At 44.0% G+C, this 27132-nt stretch overlaps 1 non-coding gene across 1 annotated transcript in view; it reads right to left on the bottom strand.

The window, feature by feature from the left end:
• Positions 1-1992: 1992 nt before the first annotated feature.
• Positions 1993-27132, bottom strand: part of LOC102569849 (uncharacterized) — a 46163-nt gene continuing 21023 nt past the window's right edge. The window contains exons 2-3 of the transcript XR_009459518.1: positions 7228-7329; positions 1993-2582 (exon numbers count right to left, since the gene is read on the bottom strand). This is a non-coding gene — a transcript (uncharacterized LOC102569849). The remainder of the gene's footprint in view (positions 2583-7227; positions 7330-27132) is intronic.

The raw sequence follows: 27132 nt of genomic DNA, 5'->3' as shown, positions 1-27132 counted from the left end.
TTGGCAATTGGCCACGGGGGGACCCCAGGCACCCCCCCAGACTGAGGAGGCACCAGTCGCCAAGCTGGGGGGGGGCATGGGAGACCCCCCAGTGCACTCCCTGGCAGACCCAGAAGTAGATTGGAAGTGCTTCTGGTCCACTTCCAGGTCTGCTGCTGAGCACGCTAGGAAACCCCTCACACTCCTGTGGGACACTCCATCCACCCCATCATTGCAGCATTGACGAGCTGCCTGGTACCTTGAGGTATGCAGAAAAAACATTTAAAGCTGTGTCTATGCCCGAATCATCAAATCTTTCTGTATCTCTCTGAATTGATTTGGAGGCTTCCAATTTGATTCAGAGCGATTAAAGGGTCTCATGATTCAATTCAGATTTGGATATTTGGCCACCGAATCAGGCCAAATCTCTGCCAAATCAAAACAGGGACCAAAGCTTCGCACAGCCCTACTGAACATACCACACAACCACACTCACCTGGATGTGACCCATGAGATCTCAAGCCATTATTAAGCTGGGAGTAGAGTCCTTGTTTTGCAAGTTGAGAGTCAGGTATCTGCACACAATGTGTGGTCTAGCAAAGTTGGTGCTTGAGGATGAAATCTTTCACTACTAAGGCAATTGAGGCTATCAGTACTGGAGGGGGAGAGATTTGTATATTGCCCTGGCAGTGCTATAAGAAAAAAGGCCCCAAACATTTATTAGAGTTTGGTAGCTGTTTTAATCTTTGCCTTAAAGATTTGAAGATGCTTCTAGGGGCTTCAAAGCATATCATGGCTCTACCACCTCAATCCAACTTCAAAGCATATCTGTGCGAATTGTCTGTGCAGTGTGAGAGCTCTCTGTTACTATCCATTTGTTGTGAAAATCTTTTCAGGGATATTCACAATACTTTTATTGACACAATGCTTACTCAAGCAGTGGGATGTTTAGAGAAACTGAAAAATATTGTGTCAAAGGGAGCTGTCAACAGTGGTGAATTTGTTTTTACAGATACATGTACTTGCAATCCTGCAGGATTGTAGGTTTGTGAGTAGTGGATCACTTAGTAGAGTCCCTGAAAAAGGACTAGTTAACACTTTCATAATTTACATCAGTTTTTTACACTGATAATTTACACTGGGATGTTGAGTGGACAGACAACCAGTTATCCCAGGGAAGCTGCCCCAGTTGGTTCTATAATAGTGCTTTGTCATTAGGCAGGGTGGAGTAGGCGCATGTAATAATCTGTTTGTATTGGATAAATGACTACTCTGGGAAAACTAAGGAGGGATGAACCTATACAAGTGTAACTTAAACTGCTAGAGTTTTACTGCTGCTTTTTCCTGGATAACTCTATACTGGATTCTAGCAAATTAAACCAGGGTAGAGCTGTATCTCAAGTGTAAATATGTAAATGTGACAAGGTACAGTGTCCAGGCCCTGCAGTAGCAACTGCTCTATACTCATTGCTTTTAGAAAAGGTAATAGACTTTCAGGCATACAAGTACATTCTTTTTTAAAGTTACTGCTAAGTAGATTAAAATGTTGATTCATTTTGAAAAATTGGCAAACTATGTTTTAAATTCTCACTGCCTACTTTCCTTTTATGCCTAATGCTGTTCTGTGGAAAACTTGGATTATGATGATTGGGGCATGTTCAATTGTTGCTCTCACATAACCTGAAACTTACTGACAAATATATTTGCTACTATACTGTGCCTACATCAATTAACTGATGAAGATATACATGTACATGCCAAGTTATTCACAATCCAGTCAATCTGAAGAGAAAACAAATTTGAGGTGGGGACAAAAGGGGCAAGGACAAGGTATTCCTCAGCTAAAACAGCTTCCACACAGATACTTGGTGCATCTACACTAGACGATTACTGCGCAGTAGCCTAATAACACAGTGCAGTAGCATGCTAATAACCTACTGCACAGTGTTATTTGGCTAATTGTGCAGTAAGTGTCACAAAAAAAACCCGCATGCCAGTGCTATTGCTCAGTAAATGTAGTTACTTAGCATTCAGTTAGTACTTTATTAAGGAAGTACTAAACTAAATGCGCAGTAAGTATGACACATTAATGAACATGTAGATGCACCCACTGGGACTCATTCATATATCCCCATCTCATATCTACATCATGAGACTATGGTTAAGCACAATGGTAAAGAACTATAAATATAAAGGCATTTTTTATTTTCATAAATCACTAACACGTGTGCATTGTGCAGCATATTAACATGCTCACCATGCTAATGCTATACAAGTTTCCTTTTATTTGCACTTATTTTAAATGTGGTCAGTTGACAAGAAAAGCAGTAATTGTGTCCAGAGTTAGAGCAGCCTTTTTGCCCATCTAGCTGCTGCACTGGCTGGGTATGGTTCACTAGGAACAGCTGAGAATCACCACAGCGCTTCATATGGTTACCACTTTTTTTTGCTCCAGATGTTATTTTAAAATTTCACCCATCCTGCCTCCAGTATACCCTCAACACTGTGAGGAAAGCAAATGAGTTATCTCTGTCAATTTATACCTGCCAGTACTCTTTGTGTTGTGGTTATCTTCTGTTGGATCTCTGCTTCCTTTGAAATACCTGAGCAACAAAAGAGAGCAAAGTGGAGCAGAGGTTCAGTTCTATCAGCTTACAAAATAATGACTGTTAATGGACATGCATACAAAATGCTGGCCACAAATTGTGTTTCTAGATGATATCATTGACTCTGACTGCCATGCATAAAACCCAATCCTGCCTCATGATCCTCAACCTGAACTAACTACTTGGATGCCTTCTCCCAACCCAATGTATCCAGCTGGCAATATATAAATTCAAGAACACAGGACAAAAGACCACGTGTGGTACTCATGGGGCTGGATTAATGCATAGGCAAACTAGGCACATGCCTAGGGCCCTGAGCTGCGGAGGGCCCCTGTCCTTCCCTCTGTGGTAGTGGCGCAAATGGCCCAGTCCACTTCTCTTCCCTCCCTCTGTCAGCCTCCCTGCAGCAGCAGCTGCTTCCTAGTTGCGGCTCTGAGCCCTGCTGCCTGCAGGCAGCAGTGCCAGCGTGGGGAGGGGGTCTCAACCAGCTGGGGGCCCACGAGTTTGTTTGCCTAGGGCCCGCTAAAGGGTTAATCCAGCCCTGGGTACTCAGAGTGCAAGCCTGCTTTAAGGTGCATCTATAATACAATCCAGAGATGAGTTTGCTGCATGTGTAGGTATATTCTGGTTATATTTAGACCAGTCTTGTTCCCATCAGCAATTTACCAGCAGTAGCCAGGGCCGTAATCAGTACCCCAACTGGCCAAAATCATATCTCCACATTGTAATGAAGTTATACTGTAGTTAGGCATAAAGGACAAATTCATCACAGAAATCAACTGGAAGAACTACTAATCTGGTAAAGCAGCCTGGATTAATCAAACTGTTCATGACCCCAGAGAATTCAGCTGGATGGGTCTTTGAACTGTCTGTGTTTGAGGTAAAGTAATATTTTTTGGTCTGAGTCACAGGCTCTGATGTTCACTCAAACATAAGCCTGCACAGTAGTTGCATAGATCAGTCTTCTCTTGGCAATACTCACATCTCTTCTCTACCATGTAACCCCTGCTCAAGATATACTGGTAAATCTAGGCTGCCTCAGGGACCAAAATCCAGAAGTGTGCAGCCAGAGGCCAGGGAGTCAATGGCTTCCTCTAATATCTGGAATAGCTGTTGGTAAGCTGTTCATTCTTTATCAAGATCTGGATTGGGTTTTCCTGCCCCTAGGCATACATGTCATAGCAATCCTCTCTGTTGCTGCTTGTTCTCTATTTAGGATTAATTAGCTACTTCCATTATCAGGATTACAATTGAAAATGCTATTTTTCTGAGCTTTTTCTTACCAAGTCCTAAAACAGACAAAATGTGCCTCATTTGGGGTTTCTTTAGAAAACCAATGCCTGATCAGTTTCTTCAAAAGGACTGGGAGTATTATGGTAAACCGTATCCAATGACTAGGGGATCTCAGAGCAGATAAATAGGTTGGGGTGAAAAGTTTGCAAAACTGATTTTGGCTGAGTTTTGTTTTAGTTTTTGGGTTTCTCTGCATTCAAAACAAAATTGGCAATAGATGATAGTGGGGACAAGACCTCCGACCATTTGAAACCAAAGAAAAAGTCTGTATGAACCCCTGTGAGGATCAAAATAGTTGCATGTTGCAGAGCTCTATTTATAACTTGGTAAATTTAAATGGTAAGGACAAGAATAGTCATTACAATATGTCAGCTTGATGCAATTTTTCTTTTCAAAAAGACTTCAATAAGACTAAAACTTTTTTATACAGAGCAGTAAAATAAATAAATAAATAGCTCTTCGGGGGGATTCAGCTGTTTTTTAAGTTTCGGTCTTTTGTGGCAGGAGTTCTTGGCATCTGAATGTAGCCTTTTCCGCTTCGGAGTTCATTTTGGGTATACGTATGTTGAGGGACTTTCACAAACATGTAACGACTCAACAAGGGAGCCAGTTCAAGTGGGGGATAATTAGGCTTTCACCCTCCCCTTCATTTCTGTGCCACTGTTTTTCCTCTCTACATCTCCATTGTACCCTTAAGAACAGCAGATCTGCAGCCAAGCATTGCACACTCCCCACAGCCAGCAACTTCCTCTGAAGCTACAACACATAATTACAACCAGCTGCTATGGGTTGCTTGAGAGTAGTACAAAAAGCATCCTCATGCCCAGAGACAGAGTCAACCCCCCAGCCTGTGCTACAGTAGATAAACTGAAGGAAGCTCCCAGGCCTTGCAGAAAAAGAGAGCAACAATCCCTTCCATTTCCTGTACCAACAGAGGTGTTAAGAGGACAGGGCATTTCTGACCCCCTGGCCCCTCCTTTGCCCATTTGTTTAAATGAAAGAAAGCCTTTTTCCAGAGCCCCTGCTGTTAGTCTGGCTCACCCACTACTGTGCTGCTCTTGGTCGGCCCTAACATACACAGTGCTCCTTCTTCATGACTGACAGGAGCACTGCCTATGCTGGAGCACTCAGTTATGCAGCTGGGTAAATGATAGTGACAGCAGCAGGAGATTAAGACTCTCCTTAAATCACGTTCAGTGGCTTCTGTGAGCTTCCCCTTCAGTGCAGGATTTTAACTTTTAAAATGCAGGATCATTGTGGCCAGCCTTTAGCATTTACTCCAGAACCCAAATCTTCTCAAGTCACTGGGATCAAGCTCTTACACATGCACAAACAAACTTAAATGCATTTATTTATTTATTTATTCGTGTACTTACTTACAACTCCTGGGCTGGTGTTTTGGAAAATGGAAACAAAAAAGGTTTATAGTTTTGAGAACCAGCTGCTGAACAAATCCTTAAAAATAATTTACCCTCAGATGCTGAGTTACCAGAATCTCTCTAACCATGTAAGAGAAGCTGCAACTCTGGGGACTGCATTATGCAGACAATGAGCACACTACTTGAGGGCAAGGTTTTCAGGAGTAGCCGGGAAGGGAGCTAGGATCCATCTCCCAGTTACTTTCAAGTAAATTCAATCCTTAGTGCTGTTTGTACTCCACAACATTTTTCTACGATGTTTAATTACACTTTGCACTTTCATACCATCCAGAGCATAAACGGCATTGAATTAAATCACCTAATATGAGCAAAAGGTAAGAAACCTTGATTTGAGTTGAAGAAAGTGATTCCAGTTAACTCATAGCCCAAGATCACAGAGGGGAAAAAAACAGTGATAACCCTGGGAAAAATAATGTTTCATTTTCACCACAGTATTGCTGTTCACATGAGGTTGGGAGCAAGTACTGGCAGTCTATAGTTAGTAAAACTGTTCTATGAATGGAACGGTAGGATATTGCTTTAGGGAGATTTGTGGATATAATTTGTTTAAAGCAATGGTATACAAAATGAAATCCTATTTTATTTCTCTTTTACAAGACAACTCCCTAGTGATATCAGGCGTAGCAGCAGCGGGGGAGGGATCTGCCACATCATAATTCTTTACTTGAACTTTTGCTGATGGTCCAGAATTAGCTAAGCCTGCAGCAGAAGTGCAATAGAAAGCATCATATTCACCTATAGCTAGTATTGACAACTGCAAGAGTGTTCTGTTATGCCTGTTAAATTTGTGAACAATTCTTAACAATCCTGGGGATAATTTTCAAAAGTGCCTAAGTGACTCAGGCAGTTAGGAAAAAAAAGATTTAGGTACATTTTTGAAAAGTGAGAAATCCTCATCCCAAGGATCAGTTGATTACTTGCAAGACAGTAAAAAAGGACCTTGCTCAACACTTTGTGTCCGATTCACCATTGTTTTTGTGACAATTTACACTAGACCAAGGTGGGTATAAAATGCTCCGGTTCTGATGTGGTAGCATTTTATAGTCCAGTGATTCTCAGCCAGGGTGCCCTCAAGTGCAGTGGAGATCCTTTGAAGGGTGCCTTTCAAGGAGTGAGAAGATAAAGGAGGTGTGAAGAGATAAGCAGATAAGCACAAGCTCAGTCTTGTCCCTGCCTGGAGGATCCCCTACCTCCACTGTCTGGCTCTCTACAAGGAGGTAAGCACTATAATATATAAAAAGTTTTTGAAACTGGGTGCCACTCAATTCACAAATGGCATGGAGGGGTGCCTTGAGGCAAAAGGCTGAAAACCACTCGCTTTATGTTAGTGTTAATGATGGCATGAGGTGGAGGTCAGCAGCCAGTCAGGCCTTACATGTCTAAACAGCATCACTAGCTTCAGAGTAACCATTTCCTTCCACTGTTTTTTTCAGTTTCTGATACACTCTGATATTTAGATCTTAACAGGGTCCTGCTGGTCAATGTTACTGTGTGGTTTTAGCAGTTCAGTTGCCACTCCAATTTCCAGCTGTCTGCATTGCCCACTCACTTGAGTATGTGATTGTCAGCAGACTTTTTAGGCTTTTACTATAAACAAACTGAGCATGGAAACCTAAGTATTGTAGGCTCTCATACTATCCCATCTAACATCATAAAGCATCAACAATGAATGTGATAGCTTGGAAGTTCTCATCACCTAGAAACCCCTTATGCGAACAGAAGATTGCTAGTCCTCTGCATTAAATATTCACAGAATTATACGTATTTGGGGAAAGCACGGTGGAGGAAAATACAAAATATAAAAAATGTTTGAAAAAGAGTGTTATGATATACAGACTTTCAGACTAGAAAGGTAGCCCATTCATATTTTACCGTTCTGTGTAATTAAGTACATAAAGATATTCACTTACTCTTAGGTTCCGCTTTAATCAAGGTCCTGCTTATCTTTTGGGTTTGGGGATTTGTTTTACACCATATATGCTTCTCCAGCTCACTGAAGTCCTGTTGGTCATCTGGTGGAAGGTTAACAATTTTTCAGCTACACATAGACAGATTAAGTGCTGTTTTATCATTTCTTTTGACATTTCTTCCCTCATATTATTTTAGGCCAAATCTTGCTCCCATCAAAGTCAGAAACTATGGGTGTCTGTACGCTCATAGGAGCCGCTCTAATTAAAGCGCCTGCAGCATCTTGTGTATTCAGTGTCCCACGATTCAAAACAGTGGCAGGGGCGCTTGAACTAGAGCTCATTTGACAAGCTTTCGTTAAAGCACCCCCATCACCATTTTGAAGCAAGGGGACACAGAATAAATGAGACGCTGAAGCTGCTGGAGCATGCTACTTAATCGAGTCTGTTCCGACGCACTGTAATTACAGTACATCGGAGCAGGCATCCCACACATCTACAGGCATCCAAAGCTTCTACAATCAGGCCCCAGACAGCAAACAGAGTCTCTTCATTTTAGCCACCTAGTATATACAAACAAAATCTCTTAACTTCACCTTTAAAGAAAGCCTGACAAGGGTTTTGGGGATTTCAGATTTTAAGAAAAAAGGACGGTAAGAGTCTAGGGTGGCCATTATAGAGGACAGTCCGGTTGTCCTCTGTCCTCTATTGATATGACACCGGACGCCTTTATGCCTTATGTTCTCTTTAAGAGAAAAATAGAGGACATAAAGGTGTCGGGTTTCGTATCAATGGAGGACAGAGTAGCAGAAAACCAGAATGTCCTCTATGATGGCCACCCTAAGTAAGATACATCTGTCAAAATTGGTTTGGAGATAATTTTTTTCTAATCCTTTTATCATTGGGTTGAATTCTTATTTTTCTTCAGTTTATTTGCTTGAGAAAGTATCCTAAGAGTGAACAGGAGAGTGAAATTTCATATGAGAATGTGTCTATGTAAAATAATTTTTAAAAGTATCTTCTGACTCCACAGAACTGATGCATATGATGACTACAATAAGCTTTATCTATTTTTTGCTCTTGTCAATATGACAAAGCAAACACAAGAGAATGAGGTGAACTTTTTACTTATTTTGCATCTTGATTAGAAGTGCTATCTTAAGTTCTAATTCCAGAATAATTATTAGTAATGTGCCAGAGCTGACTTTCTGGCTGATTTTTCAGGGCTGGCAGTTAGGAGAAATCCCTTTATTTTGACTTTTAAGTTATTGAGAGACAATAAATATTGTGCCCAATGATGCCATTTTAAAATTTCTTTTTCAGAGCAGAACTTCTGTTTAATAGGGGTAGACTGTACAAAGCCATTTCTAAAAAGCTGTACAAAAAAAGGAAATGCAAAGACAGGCATTTGATTAGGAAAAATGGTTAGAAATCTCTGGGGAATAACATTGTGAGCACAGGTTAGAACACCTAAACTTGTACAGCTGTAATGACAAAGGAATATGGCACGCACAGAAAAACAGACCTATTTGGGGAGTGTCAACATCAGGGAGCAACTACAATGGTAGAAGGAAATAAATCTACATGAAATGGAATGTATGTAATAAAATAGAAATTTAGGTTAAACATCAGGAAAAGATTTTTAATGGTGAAATGTATTAGGTTGTGGAATGTTTGCCTAAAGGCAGAGAGAGAAGCCCCATCTCTGGGGATATTTAAAACTGCACTGGAAAAAAACACTAATATACCTGGTAGAAAATAATCCTGCACTAGCAAGGAGAAGGGCTAGGTAGTTTTACTGGTCTTTTCCATCTCTGCTTTCTGTGACTCAGAAATAATTCCACCAAACAATTCTGATTTCAAACTCAGAAATCCAGCATCAAGGGACAAGCTTTCTCTCTTGAATACAAATGTTTTGGAATAAGCCACTTCTGCAGTCTAATAACAAATGCAGACTCTCTTCAGGTACAGGTACTCAGGAACGAGTACAGGTCCCAGGTTTTCAAAATGGCCTTTTTATTGGAATATATTAAATTAAAGGAGAAGAACAAATGCAAAAATATTTGAACACAAATTGCCATTTGAGTACAGACTCTTATACTCAGCATAGTAAGGGTGGTGGAACAAGAGCAGTCACAAGGTAGGCTAACAAACTATATTCCTACCTTTTGTTTCTCTTGAAGTTACCTAAAGAGAGGAAATACAGGAAGAAATAACAATGTTGGTAATGTTTTATATGAATCCCAGAATAAATGCTGACATTTTCATCTGGGATAGACTGTGCCTAGGCTTGATCATTGGTTTAGAAGGAAAGTGGCAACCAGCTAACCTTCTCAGAAGTCCCCAGAGAGGCACATGTCCCTTCAAGGGCCCCATTCTGCGATCCTTGATTGTACTGAACAGTATGTGATTGTGCCAGCAGTCCCTCTAATTATATGGGAGGGATGACTTGTATAAGTGCTTCTCAGAGTGAAGAAGGGCTGTTGGATAAGTTCTCCTCTAGAAAAATGGAAGTAGTCCCACTAATAAGAGTTTCCCATGAAATACTGGTAGGCTAACTACAGTATGTTTGTTTGCCTGCGTATTCATGCAGCACCCATATTTATGGCACAGAAATTCAGTGGAGTTTGATTCATTAAGGGCTTGCTCTTTTCCATCTTTTTTGAGTTCTGCACTTCTGTGCTGTCTTGCTATGTTTCTAAACCAGCAAGTATCAACTGAGCATGACTGCAAGGAGTTCCAAATTGTAAATGCTTTTTGTTTTTTTAAAGAGATCAGCATTTGAGTTAAACAGCATTACAGTCCTGTTGGATGGATTTACACCTAACACACCACTGAGTCTGTCATGGGTATCCACTAGGCAATAGAATCTTTCACCTTTGGATCACCAACAGATGAGACTATCAAATACTATCACGAAAGTACTCACAAACATAAATTTAAATACAACTGCAAGTTCCCAGCAATAGCACTGGCCCACTTTTAGTTCAATGAACTTTGTATTATTCAGTAAACATTGCAAATACTTGTAGAAATACAACTTTACGTGTATTTACATTAGAAGTGTTAACCTGACCCTCTACACACAGCTTTTTGTGGTTTGAGAGGCATCTAATCAGGGAACAGAAACCATACCATGTGACCTGGATAACCAATTACACCCCCAGAGGAGTAAATAGTCACAGCAAATACTTTGCAAGCAGCCCAGTGACTAAAATGCAGTTTGTTCATATAAATACTTCACTGACTATTTCTGATTAAACAGATCCATACATTCAGAAAAAAATATATGAGGCACTAGGCAGCAAATATCTAGACAAAGTATTTAGTGCAACAGCCTAATTCCAGGGAAAGTGAGGGGAAAAAATATTAGATGAACCTGGGTGTTAAAAGTCTTTTTGTCTTTTTCCTTCCAAAAAAAAAAAAAAGCCCTTAAGAAATTCTTGTCATTTTCTTTAAAAAAACAAACAAACATTAGCACGTTACAGTCCCACTATTTATTCATTTGAATGTTAACTTCATTCTAACCTTTCTGTAGTGAGTAAAATGCCTCACTGTAAAGTATTTGTGGCCTTGAGATTAAATTGTAATTTAAACCCATCTGCAATTTACACAGATATAATACATTCAAATAGTTGTAAATCTAAAAATAAAAGCAGAAATAAAACTTAACCCCCCGCCCCCCAAATACTAAGAATCATATTGAAACTGAGAACTGGCTGTCAGAGGATCGGGATTCTCTACAGATGGCAGAGTTTTCTGTTTTCAGCACTGAGAACTCTGTCTAGACTAATCCCTGTATCACAGGCATGGAGATAAAGCTGTTTTATTATGTAATCTAACAATCAATGCCCACACCATCCAGCTGGAGTGGGTCGGAAGAAATCTCTCTCTCTAGATGTGTCTGAATGTCACACCATTTTGAGAAGTTAAGGCAGAAACTTAATGTTGAATAAATGAACTATGCTGCACTGGCTGTTCCCTTCTACAAACAGTGGGTTAGGGCTGTCGTCTACCTGTTGTGCAACTCACTGGGATCTGGTTGCCAATACGCTGTGGCTGTATTAAAGGCACAATCTGCCGAACAGGAAGTAACACGTTTGTGACGCTAAGTAGTAACAATTTGTGTTGAAAGACTGACTTTCTGTGCAGCGCAGCAGCACGTCTGGCACAAGTAGCGCCCGCTGTTCACTGGTTTCCTCCCCCAACCTCAGGGCCGGACAAAATAAATAAAAAAGAACCATCCTGCTTCAGCTTGCAGCAGGACTACACCATTTGCATGGACCTGCAGCCAGACAGGAACCCCCACTTGCACCCACACAAGGGAAAAAACTCTTCCCCTCCACCTACCCTGACTTCTGTCGCTGCTGATAGCAGCCAGAGCCCAGCCCTAAGCTCTGCTCTGTGCTCTCCCCAGCCACCCTGCAGCAGCAGCTCTTCCGCCACAACCACAAAAGCTCTGTCTCTCAGATCTTCAGCAACAGCTCTGGCCTCAAATGCCAGATCTCTGCTGACCACAGCAGGGGCTGTATTCTGGCTCCAAGGTCTCTTGTCCCTCCAGCATCAAGAGTTCCTAGCCCCAAAATCCAAACCACAAGCAAGGACCACATCAGTTTCTAATGAGAAGATTACATCCTCTCCAGCTTGCCAAAGCAAGCCTGCGAGTGGGGTGAGAGAAGCCACCCCCCACCCTAGAGAAACCACAGGAATTTGGGGCTCCTCGGCTGCTCCTTTCTCATCTGTTGCCTTGCTGGGTGTAGCACCACATATGCTGTTTGAACGTTTTGAGTTGTACTCAGTCGAAAGGATTTGGAACTGATTTGGCCGATTTGACGTGGAATACAAAACAATTTCCAAAAACCAATAAATCTGTTGCCTTTCCTCAGTTCTCTCAAAGAGCAGGAGGTAGATGCAAGCCGCCCCCCGGGGATTTCTGCCTCCTCTTGGATCTTGCATGTATTTACAAATGGGAAAAGGGGGCTCTACAAAATCCCAACATCACTTAAAGTCCCTCTGTTTCTGCAGGCTGTGGGGAGAGGAAGCATGGGGAAACATGACTCCCTCTCTCCCTACTACTCCTTTTTCTTAGATGGCTCCCTGTCTCTGGCTAGAGCTGTCACCAGCAGGACACACACTGTGCTGGGAAAAGCCTCAGCCTGTCGCTGAGAGCTTTGTGTTGAAGTCTGGCTCAGCGCCATTCCTCCACCTCCTCCCTCTCCACCTCCTCCTCCTTCCCATGCTGCTCTTTTCCCCCAGTCCCTGTCAAGCGTCCAGCTGCTGACAAGCAATGGGTGTAGTCAGGGCAGCCCGGTGTCTCTGCTGTCTTCATCCTTTTGCAAAGACCTCAGAGACTTGCAGCTGCCTGCTGCAGGTGTGCCATCTATTGGCCACACACAACTACTGCAGGGCTACAAGAACTACATAGACTAGTGCTCAGTGAATTTTAAGTGGGCCCAAAAGTTTTCCTAAAACTTAAGTGGGGTGGCAGCAACATGTGTATCACTGACATGAAAGCTGTTTTTAGCATTACATTAAAAAAGAACAGGGAAAGAAATGGGGCCTCTGAGCAGTGAGGACAAACTTGGGATCAAAGAATTGGGGGATGTCCCAAAAACCAATTGTATATTTCATCTTAGTTTTCAGCAAGGATGGTGATGTTAAATGTAGGGGTAATGGGAGTAGAAAAGGAAATAGCCGCAACCAAAGCTGAAGCAAAACTCAAAGAACTGAATGTAGTCCAGTGATTTTCAGCCTTCTTAGATTTGAGGCACCCCTTGGGAAATGCTAGCTCCTAGTTTTCACTGGTTTTGTAACAGCAGAAAAATAATACAGAACTTTTTCTCTTGCAAGGAACTCAGAGCACAGTTGGTCAGAATGTTTTTAATACTATGGATACCTATTTGAAATCTCTGGGTTGATCTTGTGAATCATGTTTGCACACTGAAGAGTGCTAACAATGCATGGCACCTTGGGGCACTCAAACTGTGGGAACTACAGCAGCTCCATCACAGAATGCTAAAAAACTGGCACATGACAGGTTCAGTAGGGAGCACCTGAATTAAATCTATCAGGTCAAGACGGTGCTGTATGACTGGAAAAAAAGCAAGTGTAGTACATACAATGAAGAGGAAAAATGATCTGGGTAATTACAGGCCCATTCGTGAGAGTGGCCTCAATAATGTGAACAGTTTTAGAACAAATTTTGAAGGAAAGTAAAACTAAAAACACAAAGCTGAACAGAAAATGTAATAAAATGCAACATGGCTTTGCCAAAGGCAAATTATTCCAGACTAAGCTGGTAGCTTTCTTTCATAATACACCTTATTTTGTAGACAAAAGTGATGAAATAGGTCTCAACTACTTAATTTCAAGAAAGCATCTGATATGGTACCACATGGGAAGTTATTAATGAAGCTGGAGAAGATGGGGATTAGAAGAGGAATTCTAAGGCAGGTAAGGAACTGATTAAAAGGGCAATGAGAGTATGTAGTGTATTGCTGGATCATAGGAAAGTAGGTCCGGAAGGGACCTCGCAGGCGCCTGCTCCAGGCAGGATCCTTCCTGACTAAACTATCTCAGCCAAGTGTCTGTCCAACCTGCTCTTAAAAACATCCAATGATGATTTCACAACCTCTGTACCAATGCTTGATCACCCTCATAATTAGAAAGTTTCTCCTAATTTCCATCCTAAATTTCCTCTGCTACAGTTTGAGTCCATTGTTTCTGATGCTGTCCCCTACAGCCATAGAAATAAGCTCATCTCTATACTCTCTATAATTGCCCTTCAAGTATTTTAAGACTTGAAGTTATTTCAGGTTATCAAATCCCACCTCAGTATGCACTGCCCCAGACTGAATAACTCTAGTTCTTTCAGTCTTTCCTCATAAGTCTTGTTTCCCAGGCCCCTAATCATTTTAGTTGCTCTCTGTTGCACTTTTTCCAATCTGTCCACATCCTTCTTGAAGTTTGGGGCCCAAAACTGGACACAGGATTCCAGGTGACAGCTCACCAGTGCTGAATAGAGCAGAAGAATCACTTCTCTTGATTTGCAAGTAACACTGCTGTTAATACAAACTAGTATGCTGTCATCTTTTTTGCAACAAGAACAGGTTGTTGACTCATGTTCACCTTACAGTCTGTTGTAATGTCCAGGTCCGTCTTTGCAGTCCTGTAGCCCAGACAGTCAGTTCCCAGCCTATATTTGTGCATGCAATTATTCTGCCCCATATTCAGGAGATTGCAGTTGTTCTTGCTGAATTTCACTTGGTTGATTTTTGTACCAGTTTTCCAGCCTATCCAGATCATTCATGGATGGACATTAGTGAAGTTTCACAGATTTCATAGACGTTAGGGCTGGAAGGGACCTCAAAGATCATCAAGTCCAGGCCCCTACCCCAGGGGCAAGAAGTCAGCTAGGGTCAAAGGATACCAGCAAGATAAGCATCCAAATGTTTTTTGAATGAATCCAGAGTAGGTGCCTGTACTACTTCTGGAGGGAGTTCCTCATGCATCAGTCTTGGGATAGATTTTATTTCATATTTCCATTCCTCACAGTGTCATTAAAAAGGAAGATTGTGCAGATGAAATCTGCAGATTACAGAGTTGGGAGGCACTGTCTATCAGGGGATCAGGACATCACCCATCAAAAACTAGATGACTGTGAGGACTACAGTAATAGATTTACAATGAAATTTAATAGTATAAATTATAAGGCCAATGCACTTAGGAATAACATGAATTTCTACTATAAAGCTGGAGCTCATCAGTTGGAAACAACAGAAAAGGAGAAAAACCTAGGTGTTTCAATCAACCAGGGAAAGACAAAGAGAACCAATGCAATGAAGCCATGAAAAAAGGAAATGTAGTGGTACAATGCTTTAGGTAAGGCAATGATTCTCAGCCAGGGTACCAGGGCTCAGGCTCTGTCCCTGCCTGGCTGTTTCCGCACCCCCACTGCCCGGCCTGTACAAGGAGGTAAACACTGTAATAAATAAATGAGCTTTTGAAATGGGGTGCTGCTCAATTCACAGAAATTATGGATGTGTGCCTTCAGTCTAATGAGGGATGGCTTGAGCCTAAAAAAGGTTGAGAACCACTGAGGTGAGCTATCTCCACTGAGAGGGAAGTATAAATTCCATTGTAAAAGGCTCTGGTCAGGGGAGGATCCAGGGAGGCGGGGGGTGCAGTGGTACGAATGCATCCCTCTTCCACTGCTGCCCACTGTTGTCCCAGGCTGACCTGTGTGCATAAGTAGACCCAGAACAACTCCTGCCTGCTCCAGCTTCAGGCTCCACCTAATGCTTCCCCTCTGTGATCCCCACTGGCTGGGAACAGGTTCTGCATGCCTGATCCTGGCCAGCAGGGAACACCAGGGGGAGGGAGGGTGGCTGGGCAGAGAGCAAGAACCTGTGAGCTGCCTCCACTGTCCCTGGCACTCTGTGCAGCTGCTTTATAGAGGCTGCAACAGGAGTGGGGCAGAGGGGCTCTGCGGCTCCCCCATGTCTGGGTCAGTTGGGGACTGCAGTGGTGGTGGGTCTCCCCTTCAAGCACCTAATCCCTGCCCAGCTCCTCAATGTCCCCTGCCAGCCTGGGGGCTTCAGTCACCCCTCGCCCCCATCCTCCAATGGTCTGGGGGGTGCCATACTCCCAAATAGGAAATTATAAATCTGCCCCTGGCTGTGGTAAAACACCCTCTGCAATACCAAGTGCACTGAGTTAATAATCATTTCATCTACACAACACAGACAAGGGGAGAAAGGATTGCACAGGATAAATATATAAGGTTGCAAATATCAGGGTGAGAGAACTACTTAGGTTTGCAGACAATATTGGCGCAAGAGCAAATGGGTATAAACTGACCATAAGTAAATTTAGGCTGGAAATTAGAAGGAAGTTTTAACCTAGGTGAGGAGTGATGTTCTAAAATAGTTTTCTGATAAGAGTAAGGAGGTATGTGTGAAAAAAGACAGAGCTTGATGGATTTATAAAAGTGTCATATTGAATGAAATAGTTTGAATGTTTGTAAAGGTTGCCCATTAGCCAGTTTCAGGAAGAAGGTAAGATTTATCTCCTTATCTAAGTCATTGTTTTGGGACTACGTGCAAAAGGTCCTGACTTTGCTTAAAGTCTTAATTTAAATTTCATCTTTAGAAGTCTTTTACAAAGAGAGCAAATATCCTGAATTCCGAGAGATCAAACCCTAAGGCCTTTTGACCAGATTGGTAAGAAAAGGGCATTTGCAGTGATATGGAAGTTTCCCAAAGGTAATTTAAAATGCTCAACAAAGGCAAAAGAATCTGTTGAGTAAGATCCGAGCCCAAATTTGGGGGTAATGATAGGTTGAGTAGGAGGAGCCCACTGACAGCCGCTCACTCAATAAAAACTGTAACTTACTGTCCCAATTTGGAGGTGACTATACTTGTAGAACAACGAAGGAAGAATCGCAAGTATAGCCCGGTTCAGACTGATCACCTGAAACACCCTCTCTGTGAACACGAACCCTCTCTTAGTTCACGCTGAAGCCGTGGAGCACCTGAAAGGGACTGAAGGAAGGGGACTTAGTCCTATCGCTGCTGAGGCCAGCCTATTGAATTGTATTGCTGAGGCGAGCCCATTCCATTGAACCGTACTGCTGAGGCCAACCCATTAAATCGTACTACTGAGGAATGAAACCATATTTTGGTATTTGGTTTCTCGGAATTCTAGGATTGTAAGTATAATATGAAAAATAATAGTATTGATTCAAATTTAACTTTTAGTTGTAATTGTAGTTGTTTTTGTAACACTAATTCTTATAGTATTGTTTGGGAAGGAAGTGCATTCGGAGCATTGTTTCTGATATATGTAATTATTGTGTTTTTAATGTTTGTGGTGTTTCTTAAAGCTAAGCAGTGTTATATACTTACCAAGAGTTTTAAAATAAAATTGTGTTGTATAAATTAAGTGTGTAATCATTGTGAAATCGTGCAATCAGTTAACTACTCCCCCAGCCAGTGCATCAAAACGAATCAGTAAATTGTGTGGGATTTTCTCTATTCCATAACCCACTAGAGACAAAAAGGAATTTAATAATTTGTTTGCCTGCAATAGTAGGGGACCAGACTAGAGGATTCAGGAAGTCCCCGCCTGTCCTGTGTTCCTATTATTTTTGCATATTTCCCATAGAAAGCATGAGATAGTCCAGAAATAAAAGAACTATTGCACTGTAAGAGGGGGATGTCTGTGCAACCTCCGAACATAAAAAGGAGAACAATCTTTTGGTTAAAGCCAGGTTAAGAATAAGGAGAGCTTGATATTATTCCTGGGCCTGCTACTGATTTGCTGTGTGACTGGAAAATCACAAATATTTCTGTGTCTCATTCTCCATCAGTAAAAGAGGAGTAGCAGCATCTATCTTACAAGGTTATAGAAAAGATAAATCACAAAGATTAATTTGAGGTGAATCCTTAGAGAGAAGATATTGTAGAACTGCAGAATTATTCTAACCCTTCTGATTTACTTCTCAGATTTCTGCTGATCTAAATATTTTTGGTTTGTTCTTTCTTCTCAAAGTGCTTTGCAGACTAGGTACATTGGACTTCTTCACTCTTAACTCAAAGAATCTTTGTAGAGCAGGTACATCCATGTCCTTCTAACTGTCCTAACTCAAAGGCAGCTCCTAGTAAAGTGGAGTGTGACATCTGTTAGCAATGTAAAACTACACTAAGATTAAGAGATAAGAGCTTTTTACAGCTAAAATTCTAATCTCCCACCCTCTATTCCACTGGACCTCATGTTTAGTTCATTTCTTAGAAAAGAGCTATACTTTGGCCCCACCTGCCTCATGCATAATCTACCATCTACTGGAAAAACATACTACTGTATGTGCCACAAAAAAGTCTGCACTTAGAATAGTATTAATGGGAACTACACAGCCAAAACGGAGTTCAAACCCCTTATACTTAATTCCTTTTCCCAAAAAGCATGAGATATGCCACTCTGTAGGTCTTATAAGTTCTGAAGCTTCACATTTTAAAAAGTAGTTAATACAGAAAATCCAACAGCCTTACTTTTCCTTAGGTTCTAACTGCAGCTCTGATCCACCAAAATGCTAATTCCTTCAACAAAAATATAAGGATCTATTTTAATACTTCCTCCTAGACATTTCTTTCCTTCCTGCCAAGCTCATCAGTAATGACTGCAAGAAATTCTCTCTCTTTTCCAGCCCAAAAAGTGCCTTTGCTTTTCCTGCTGTCAAAGCAACTAAGTCCTGTCCTGCCATGCCAGATCTGTCTAAATCAGAGACAGACAGCCCTTTCCAGTTCTGGGCCAAATGACCCCAGGTCAGAGCACGTAGGCACAAGAACCCAGCTGCCACTGTCACTTGTCTCCATGGTGGCACAAGGAGACTGCCCATAGCCAAAGCTCCCTGCTGCCAAATCCCACCAAAGCTCCAGGTCCACGGGTCACATCCAAAGATTCCATGGACTGGGTCTGGCCCACAGGGGCCATAGGTTGCCAACCTCTAGTCTAATTAATCTTGCTTTTAAGCCTATTTACTTATGTGATAGTCACTTTCTCCTCAAAATTTGGAGACAGAAAAATATTTTTCTTTTTCTATGAAGACTACCCTTATACAAATGTTCTAGATCTTTTAGCTGAAATAAAACCAATGGGGTTCAACAGAAATGTATACATTATTATAAAAACCCTATAGAAATCATAAAGAATGATACACTTTCTAAAGTTTTGAACTAGTCAGTTGAAATCTATAAAGGTGTATAATTTTCTGTTCAACTCTACAGAACGTTTCCATAAGGATTGGTCTGGTCTTCTAACACCTGGCAGCTAGCCAGCAGCAGCTGAGAGATGCACCCTCTCTAAAGCTTTCTTGCTTAGCTGTCTGGGTAGAAGGCCCTTTAGATAGACCTGCAACCTAAGATCCACCCCTAATCCTCTGCTAGTAGAGCTAAAGGTTCTGTAGGCTCTAACTATTATAAACTCTTCTACAAAGTCAGGTTTCTGATCTCAGTCCCAGAAGAAATTGGCTATGCATATGAAGAAATACATTCAATACTGTAAGTGTAGGAACTTCTTTCTAACTGGTTCATGAAAGCCAGTTATGAAGAACTACATTCTATGCTGAAAAAAAATGGAAGTTTCAGTGAAGGAATTGAAGACAAACACTTCTGAGCACTGCTCAGGAAACTGTTGTTCTGTGTTGCCAACCTGCTCAGCTATTGCCCTGCACTTGATTTTCCAGCTTTGGCTGTAATTACGGGAAGGACTGTGGAGAGAGAGCCCTCAGAATCTTTGGATCTTCTTTCTTGTTCACCTGGGATATAGCATTGAGTGTGCTAGTCGTGTAGCTTCTCTTGAGAGTGGCTGAGATCACGTGCCTCTGGCATGACAATCAAATCTAATCAGAAGTTTTCAATTTCTGAGTATTGAAATGCCTGTGTTTCTACCTTCCCTCATTCATATCTGTAATCCAGGGGTCTAGTTAGATTGCCTGCTGCTTTATCAAGTAGCAACAACCACCAGGACAGCTTTGTTTCAACTGATATATAGTCAGGAAGTTGTGACCATCCCCTTCAGATATAAACCCTACAACTGACATCCACACCTTTTTACCTGAAGATTAAATTAGTGCAGTGAATCCTACATCTTAAGTCTCTCTAGAAACAGTTGCAGATAAAGCCAAAGGAGTGATGAGGGAAAGCCTGCACAATGTTGGTAAAAATATAGAAATGGAAGATGTTGATGTGCTCCCAGCCACTTTGCTATAGCCAACTTTTTCTCCCAATGTGGAAGATCAGTTCTGAAGATGTAATCCTTCTATGTAGCACTTACAAAATACAGTCTACAGGCCTGAGTCTGAAGTGTATTGCAATGGGTAAACAAATTAAAAGCCCATTTTTACAAACATTCACACACGAATAATTTTACTGAAGTCAATGGGAATATTTACTTGCACATAGTTATTCGTGCATCAGTGTTTGTTGAATTGTGCTCTTACACATTTTAAAATAAAATATTTGAAAATAATTTCCTCACACACACCTACTGCTGAGATGATTAAATCACTAACACTAAATGAGTTCCTCTCTCCCAAGAGGCCTCTTGCATTTGACTATACTTGCAGAAGCATAACAACCTGAACTCTTATCATGGTAGGCTAAACCCCACTTTTCAATTTACTTTTTAAACAAATTTGATATCCAGTTGTAAAGGTAACACATTGATGTTGCCGTTATATGTGGATGCTTCTTTTTATAATTGCCTTCCAGGTTATGGTACCGCATTTATTTACACTTAAGAAAAGAATCTAGAATAACATTTAGGTAGGATTATAACCACCTTGTTCTAGCCGCTAGACTAGCATATAAGATAATGAAGGGGAAAGTGTTACACAGGCACAATTTTAGCAACAAAATACCTAAATCCCACCAAAGGGTAGAAGTAGTTAGGTGCCCAGCTTTCATTTGTGTCTTTGAAAATCCTTCCTGTTATCTTTAAACTGAATGGTCTAAAATAGCAAGGAGGTACCAAGGGTGGGGAAAGTAGGATACGAGTGGGAAACTTTGTACATTTCAAGTGGAGTTGCCCAACACTTTTCAGTAGAGGATCTTGCTTGTACCTGCGTATTAGACTTGGCCTTGGCCAAAGGAGATGATCTGGTGTGTGGCTTGAACACTGAGGGTAGCCTGGGCGACAGCAACCATGAGCTCATCAGGTTCACTGTCGGCCGCAAGGTTGATAAATCAACTAGCAGGATTGAAGTCCTGGACTTCAAAAATGCTGACTTCAACAGGCTCAGGGCATTAGTAGGGGAGGCTACACGGGACCAGGGACGGAAGGCGAATAGAGTGCACAGAGTGGTTGTTCCTCAAGGACACGATCCTTGAAGCACAAAAGAAAAACATTCCCATGAAGAGGAAAGGTAGCAGAAGGGCTGACAAGCCCTCCTGGCCCATTAGGGACATAGCGGTCTTCTTGACAAAGAAAAAAGAGGCATACACACAGTGGAAGGTAGGGACAGTCCTCAAGGAAGACTATACAACAGTGGTCCACGCTTGTAGGGAAATGATTAGGGAAAAGCTAAGGTGGCAACTCCAAAGAGGAGTATACCTCCACTGCTCGGGCCTGTAGGGGAGCTGTTAGGAAAGCTAAGGCGGACATAGAGCTAGGACTAGCATCCAAGATCAAAGATAATAAAAAGTCCTTTTTCAAATATATAGGGAGGATGAAGAAGGCACCGGGAAATGTGGGGCCCCTGCAAGATATGCAGGGCAATCTGGTGGTTGTGCCAGAGGAGAAAGCAGACCTCTTTAACAAATTCTTCACCTCCGTTTTCTTGTGCAGGGACCGGGATTCCCCCACCGCAATTCAAGACGGACTCGAGGGGAATGCCTCCAGACCTAAGGTTGAGGAGGACTGGGTTAGAGTGCTTCTGGAGGGGCTGGACGTGTTCAAATCAGCAGGTCCAGATGCTCTCCACCCCAGGGTGTTGAGGGAGCTAGCAGGGGTTATTGCAGGGCCCTTGGCATGGCTTTATGAACGCTCATGGTGCACGGGCCAGGTGCCAGATGATTGGAAGATAGCCAATGTGGTCCCCATCTTTAAAAAAGGGAGGAGGGAGGACCCGGGCAACTATAAGCCCATCAGTCTTACCTCAATCCTGGAGAAACTCTTTGAGAAGATCATCAAGGAGCACATCTGTGATGGGCCAGCATAGGGGATAATGCTCAGGGGCAACCAGCACGGTTTCATTAGGGGTAGGTCATGTCAGACCAACCCGATTGCCTTTTACAATCAGGTCACAAAAGCATTGGATGCAGGTGTCGCCGTGGATGTAGTCTTTCTGGACTTCAGCAAGGCCTTTGACACTGTCGACCACCCCATCCTCATTAAAAAACTAGGCGACTGTAGCATTGATGCCTACACAGTCAGATGGATTGCAAATTGGCTGAAGGGTTGTACTCAGAGGGTGGTGGTGGACGGGTCATATTCGACCCAGGGGGAAGTGGGCAGCGGAGTCCCCCAGGGCTCGGTCCTTGGGCCTGCGCTGTTCAATTTCTTTATCAGCAATTTGGACAATGGGGTGAAAAGCAACCTGTTTAAATTTGCTGATGATACCAAAATTTGGGGTGAGGTGGGCATGCTAGTAGGGAGGGAAAGACTGCAGCAAGACCTGGATAGGTTGCAGGGGTGGGCTAACAAAAACAGGATGCGTTTCAATACGGACAAGTGCAGGGTGCTGCACTTGGGCAGTAGTAACCAGCAGCACACTTATAAGATGGGAAACTTCCTTCTTGAGAGCACAGAGGCAGAAAGGGATCTTGGAGTCATTATTGACTCCAAGATGAACATGGGCCGACAATGCGAGGTTACGGTCGGCAGGGCTAACCGGACCTTATCATGCATCCACAGGTGCATCTCAAGCAGGGCCAAGGAGGTGATCCTCCCCCTCTATGTGACACTGGTCAGGCCACAGCTGGAGTACTGTGTCCTGTTCTGGGCACCCCACTTCAAGAAGGATGTGGACAACATTGAGAGGGTCCAGAGGAGGGCCACCCGCATGATCCGGGGACAGCAGGGCAGACCCTACAATGAGAGGCTACGGGACCTGAACCTGTTCAGCCTTCACAAGAGAAGGCTGAGGGGGGACCTGGTGACTGTCTATAAACTCACTGGGGGGGGCGAGAAGGGTTTGGGGGAGACCTTGTTTCCCCTAGCACCCCCCGGGATAACAAGGAATAACGGCCACAAGTTGTTGGAGAGTAGGTTTAGATTAGACATCCGTAAGAACTACTTCACAGTTAGGGCGGCTAGGATCTGGAACCAAATTCCAAGGTAAGTGGTGCTGGCTCCTACCCTGGGGGTCTTTAAGAAGCGGCTTGATGCCTACCTGGCTGGGGTCATTTGAGCCCAGTTTCCCTCCTGCCCAGGCAGGGGGTCGGACTTGAAGATCTACAAGGTCCCTTCTGACCCTACTTTTATGATTCTATGAACTAAGTTTAAGTTAGCCAAGGGAGTCAAGAAGTCCTTTAGGTATGTAGGGAGCAGAAGGAAAACAAATGGAAGTGTGGGGCCCCTGTTTAACACCTCAGGACAGCTGGTAACAGACACTTAGGAAAAAACTGAACTTCTGAATGCCCACTTTGCTTCAGTATTTCACCGGACCGAGGGGAAAGACAAGTGAGATAAGGATCACAGGGGGCATGGTAAGAATGATAGCCTTCCCACTGTGGATGCTGAGCTGGTGCAAAATCAACTAGAAAAGCTAGACATTTATAAGTCAGCAGGACTGGATGGACTTCACCCGAGAGTGCTGAAGGAGCTGGCTGAGGTCATTGCGACACCCCTAGCAAAACTCTTTCAAAAATCTTGGCACACAGGGGAGATCCCTGAGGATTGGAAGAGGGTCAACTTTGTGCCCATCTTCAAGAAAAGGAAGAGGGAGGACCTGGGCAACTATAGACCAGTCAGCCTAACCTCCATCCCAGGGAAAATCCTGGAAAAGCTCATTAAAGAATCTATGTTAGATACACTCTGTCGCAGGGCACCTCGGTGCGCCTGCTCCTAGAGAGGAGAAACTGCCAGGGAGAGAGCCCTGGCAGTGCCTAGTGAGCACAGCTGCAAGTTGCCGGGGCAACTAATCAGAAGCAGCTGGCCAGAAGGGGGCAGGGCCTGGCCTTTATAAAGCCCAGGGCCGAAGCCAGGCTAGCAGTTCTCTGCCAGCAGCCGGAGAGGTAGGAGCTCCCTCAGCCGAGATATGGAAAGGAGCATGACTTGCAAGTACAGCTCATGATAGCCCTGAGAGGATGGGCACTAGGGTTTAGCCAGGGGGCTTTAGGTTTGTGTTACAGCCAGGAGGCTTGAGTTTGTTTGACTTTGTTATTACACCCGGAGGTTTGGGTGAGGCTGTAGGGGTTGGAGGAGGCCTCATCGGGGACTCACAGGGGAGTGTGAGACCCCGGCGCCAGTGAGGGCGCGCTAGGCCCTGAGATTTACAGGGTGGAGTTGTGGGCTCAGTTGAGCTCAGAGAGGAGCGTTGACCTCAGTCATAGGGGCCCCAGAGAGTGTGGGGTGCCCTAGCGCCAGTGAGGGCGCTGGCTAGCGCCAAGAGGGCGCATTAATTTCACAGCGCCGGTGAAGGCGCAGCTCGCACGCCAGTGCTGGAGCGACTGGAGGCGAGGAGCGCAACCAGTAGGTTGTGGGCACGACCGGTAGGTTGCAGACGGGGGACGTAGAGCCCGGATCGTGTGCAGGGGACATAGACCCCGGCCCCAGGGAAAGGGGCGGTTTTATTGAGAAGCCCAGGGTGGGCACAACGAGCCCCGAAGAGGGGGAGCGCCATAGTACATTATCGAGAAGCCCAGTGTGGGCACAGCAAGCCCCGAAGAGGGGGAGCGCCATAGTACATTATCGAGAAGCCCAGGGTGGGCACAGCAAGCCCCGAAGAGGGGGAGTGCCATAGTACATTATCGAGAAGCCCAGGGTGGGCACGGCGAGCCCCAAAGAGGGGGAACGCCATAGTACATTATCGAGAAGCCCAGTGCGGGCACGGCGAGCCCCAAGGAAGGGGAGTGCCATACTGAGGAGCCCTAGAGCGGGGCCATACTGAGGAGCCCTAGAGCGGGGCAATTACTGAGGAGCCCGAGACGGGCAAAGCGAGCCCGGCCGCAGGCTAGTGTGGCAACACCCCTCAGACTGAGGCAGGGCGCTGCGGTTGCCCCGAGAAGACGGGGAGTAGCAGCGCGGCGAGCCGGGGTCAGAGAGGGTATCCGTGCGGTTGGCCAGGGAAGGGCCGAGGCCCGCTAGAGAGTCCCTGAGTGGGACCGCACTGGCAGGGAAGTCCCAGAGTGGACGAGAGTCCCAGTGGGAGGCTGGGCACGAGAGAGAGCCCAGAGTGGGCTACACTTTAGAGGAGGCCCGGGAAGCGGGCGTACAAACCTAACAACGTCTATTACGTCTGCGAGGCTTGGGGCGTGGTATTAGGGGCTGGTAGGAGCCACACATAGCCCATAAGGCTAGGGTGTCCGGGGAACACCCACCGTATCGGGAGACCCCAGGGGTCCGGAAAAACCGAGGGGACAGAGGTCCCGAGTAGCCGTGCCCAGGGAGTCATAGGCAGCCTCCCTAATATATTTCCAACAAGACGTGGTGGGCGAGAATTAGAGGGTGCCTTGGGCCGGCCTGTACACGGAGCAAGGGACCTTGAGGAGATCACGGCCCTCCGCGAGGACCCCGCCGTGACACACTCGTTGAGGGTAAGATTCTGAATAACAGCCAGCATGGCTTCATCGCGGGTAGCTCTTGTCTTACCAATCTCATTTCCTTCTACAAACAGGTCTCTCGCCACCTGGACACAGGAGAGAAAGTTGACATTATATACCTAGACTTCCAAAAGGCTTTTGATTTAGTATGCCATGATATCCTTGTGGAAAAATTGGAAGATTGAGGGTTTATCTGCTCAACAGTTCAGTGGGTGGAAAACTGGCTACAGGGTAGGACCCAGAGAGTTCTCATGAATGGATCTGTGTCAACAAGGAACACAGGGCCAGTCCAGACAGCACTTCAGACCAATTCAGTGCATATACTGCCCATGGCATCATGCCGAACTGGACCTGCATACTGGATCAAGTGCATGGGGCCAGTCCATGGGCCTGGTCTGGTCTGGTCCAAGAACTGGCCCAGCCCCACTTATCTGGCCCATGGGACCTGATGAGTTTGACTCCCCTGCCTTAAGGTGTTTCCTTTAGAATGGACACTAGTCATATTCATGATCTTCCATTGTCCTGATCTGGGAGATATAAGATACAGCCCAGAGAGCCCATGGCCAATTCCATATAAACTGAGGCACTCAGTGACACAACAATTTAGTAAAATAAACCAGAATTCATAAGTTGTACTTAGATTCCCTTGCTGAACCTAAGCAGCAGGGATGAGGATGCTGAGGGGAGCCATCCCCAAAGTGGCAGGGAGTCAACTTGGAAAGGACTGGGGAGAGTAGCAAAGGGAGAAGTAAGAGACAGAGAGTAGCTGCACAAGAAGGCCAGGAATAAGGAAAGGAGAAATAGGGAGACTGAGATCAGACAAGCAGAAAGAAAGCCAGGAAACAATGAACAGGGGAAAGGAGATGAAGGAAAAGGAAGACAAATCCTATGAGCAACTTGAACATTAGGAAGAATTAAGACTGCCTGGGCAAAGACACAGGAACAAAGACTTTTGGAGCATTCAGGTTACACAAGAAGCCTGGGAAGTAGAAAATGGGACATGGGAGCCATTGGGATAGGAGAAGGGGACAGGAAGAGGGCTGGAAGCTAAGGGTTAGGAGAAAGACAGAGTAGATGAGGAGAGAAGGAAGTTTTCTGTAGGAGAGGAGACTCCATGATCTGAAGTCCCCCTACAAAAGTACTGTAAGTAGTTTTGGAGGCCCAGCTTCTACAAAGATCTTGGGGAGAACCCCACACCAGCATTGACCCTTGACCTCAGAAACATCATAAAATCTTTTCTGTACCAGCTTCAGGAAAAAACTGTTCATACTAATCCCCCATCCTCCCATCCCCCAGGAACATTTAACATACTCCTAAAGATATACAAACAAGATAATCTTGGCAGACCCATCATATCAAACTGTGAAGACCTATCAGGATTTATAAAAAACTATCCTTAAATCACTTGCCATTCAAAGAGTAAGTTTTCTACAAGACACAACAGGCTCTCTCGACAAGATCCAGAACATCAACTACCTCCCAGAGAAAGCCACGCTTGCAACAATAAAGGCAGAACCACCTGCCCAAAAATACCTGCAAGAATATACCTGCAACGCTGAGATTTACAATATATCGCATAAATCATCCACTTTATCCTCAGCCACAATAACTTTTACTTCCAACAATTTCCACTTCCTCCAAGCAAAAG

The sequence above is a fragment of the Alligator mississippiensis genome, chromosome 2, assembly GCF_030867095.1.
Source record: "Alligator mississippiensis isolate rAllMis1 chromosome 2, rAllMis1, whole genome shotgun sequence".
In the NCBI taxonomy this organism is placed as follows: domain Eukaryota; kingdom Metazoa; phylum Chordata; order Crocodylia; family Alligatoridae; genus Alligator; species Alligator mississippiensis.
The sequence above is the reverse complement of the archived record's forward strand: the minus strand, read 5'-3'. Positions and strand labels throughout refer to the sequence as shown.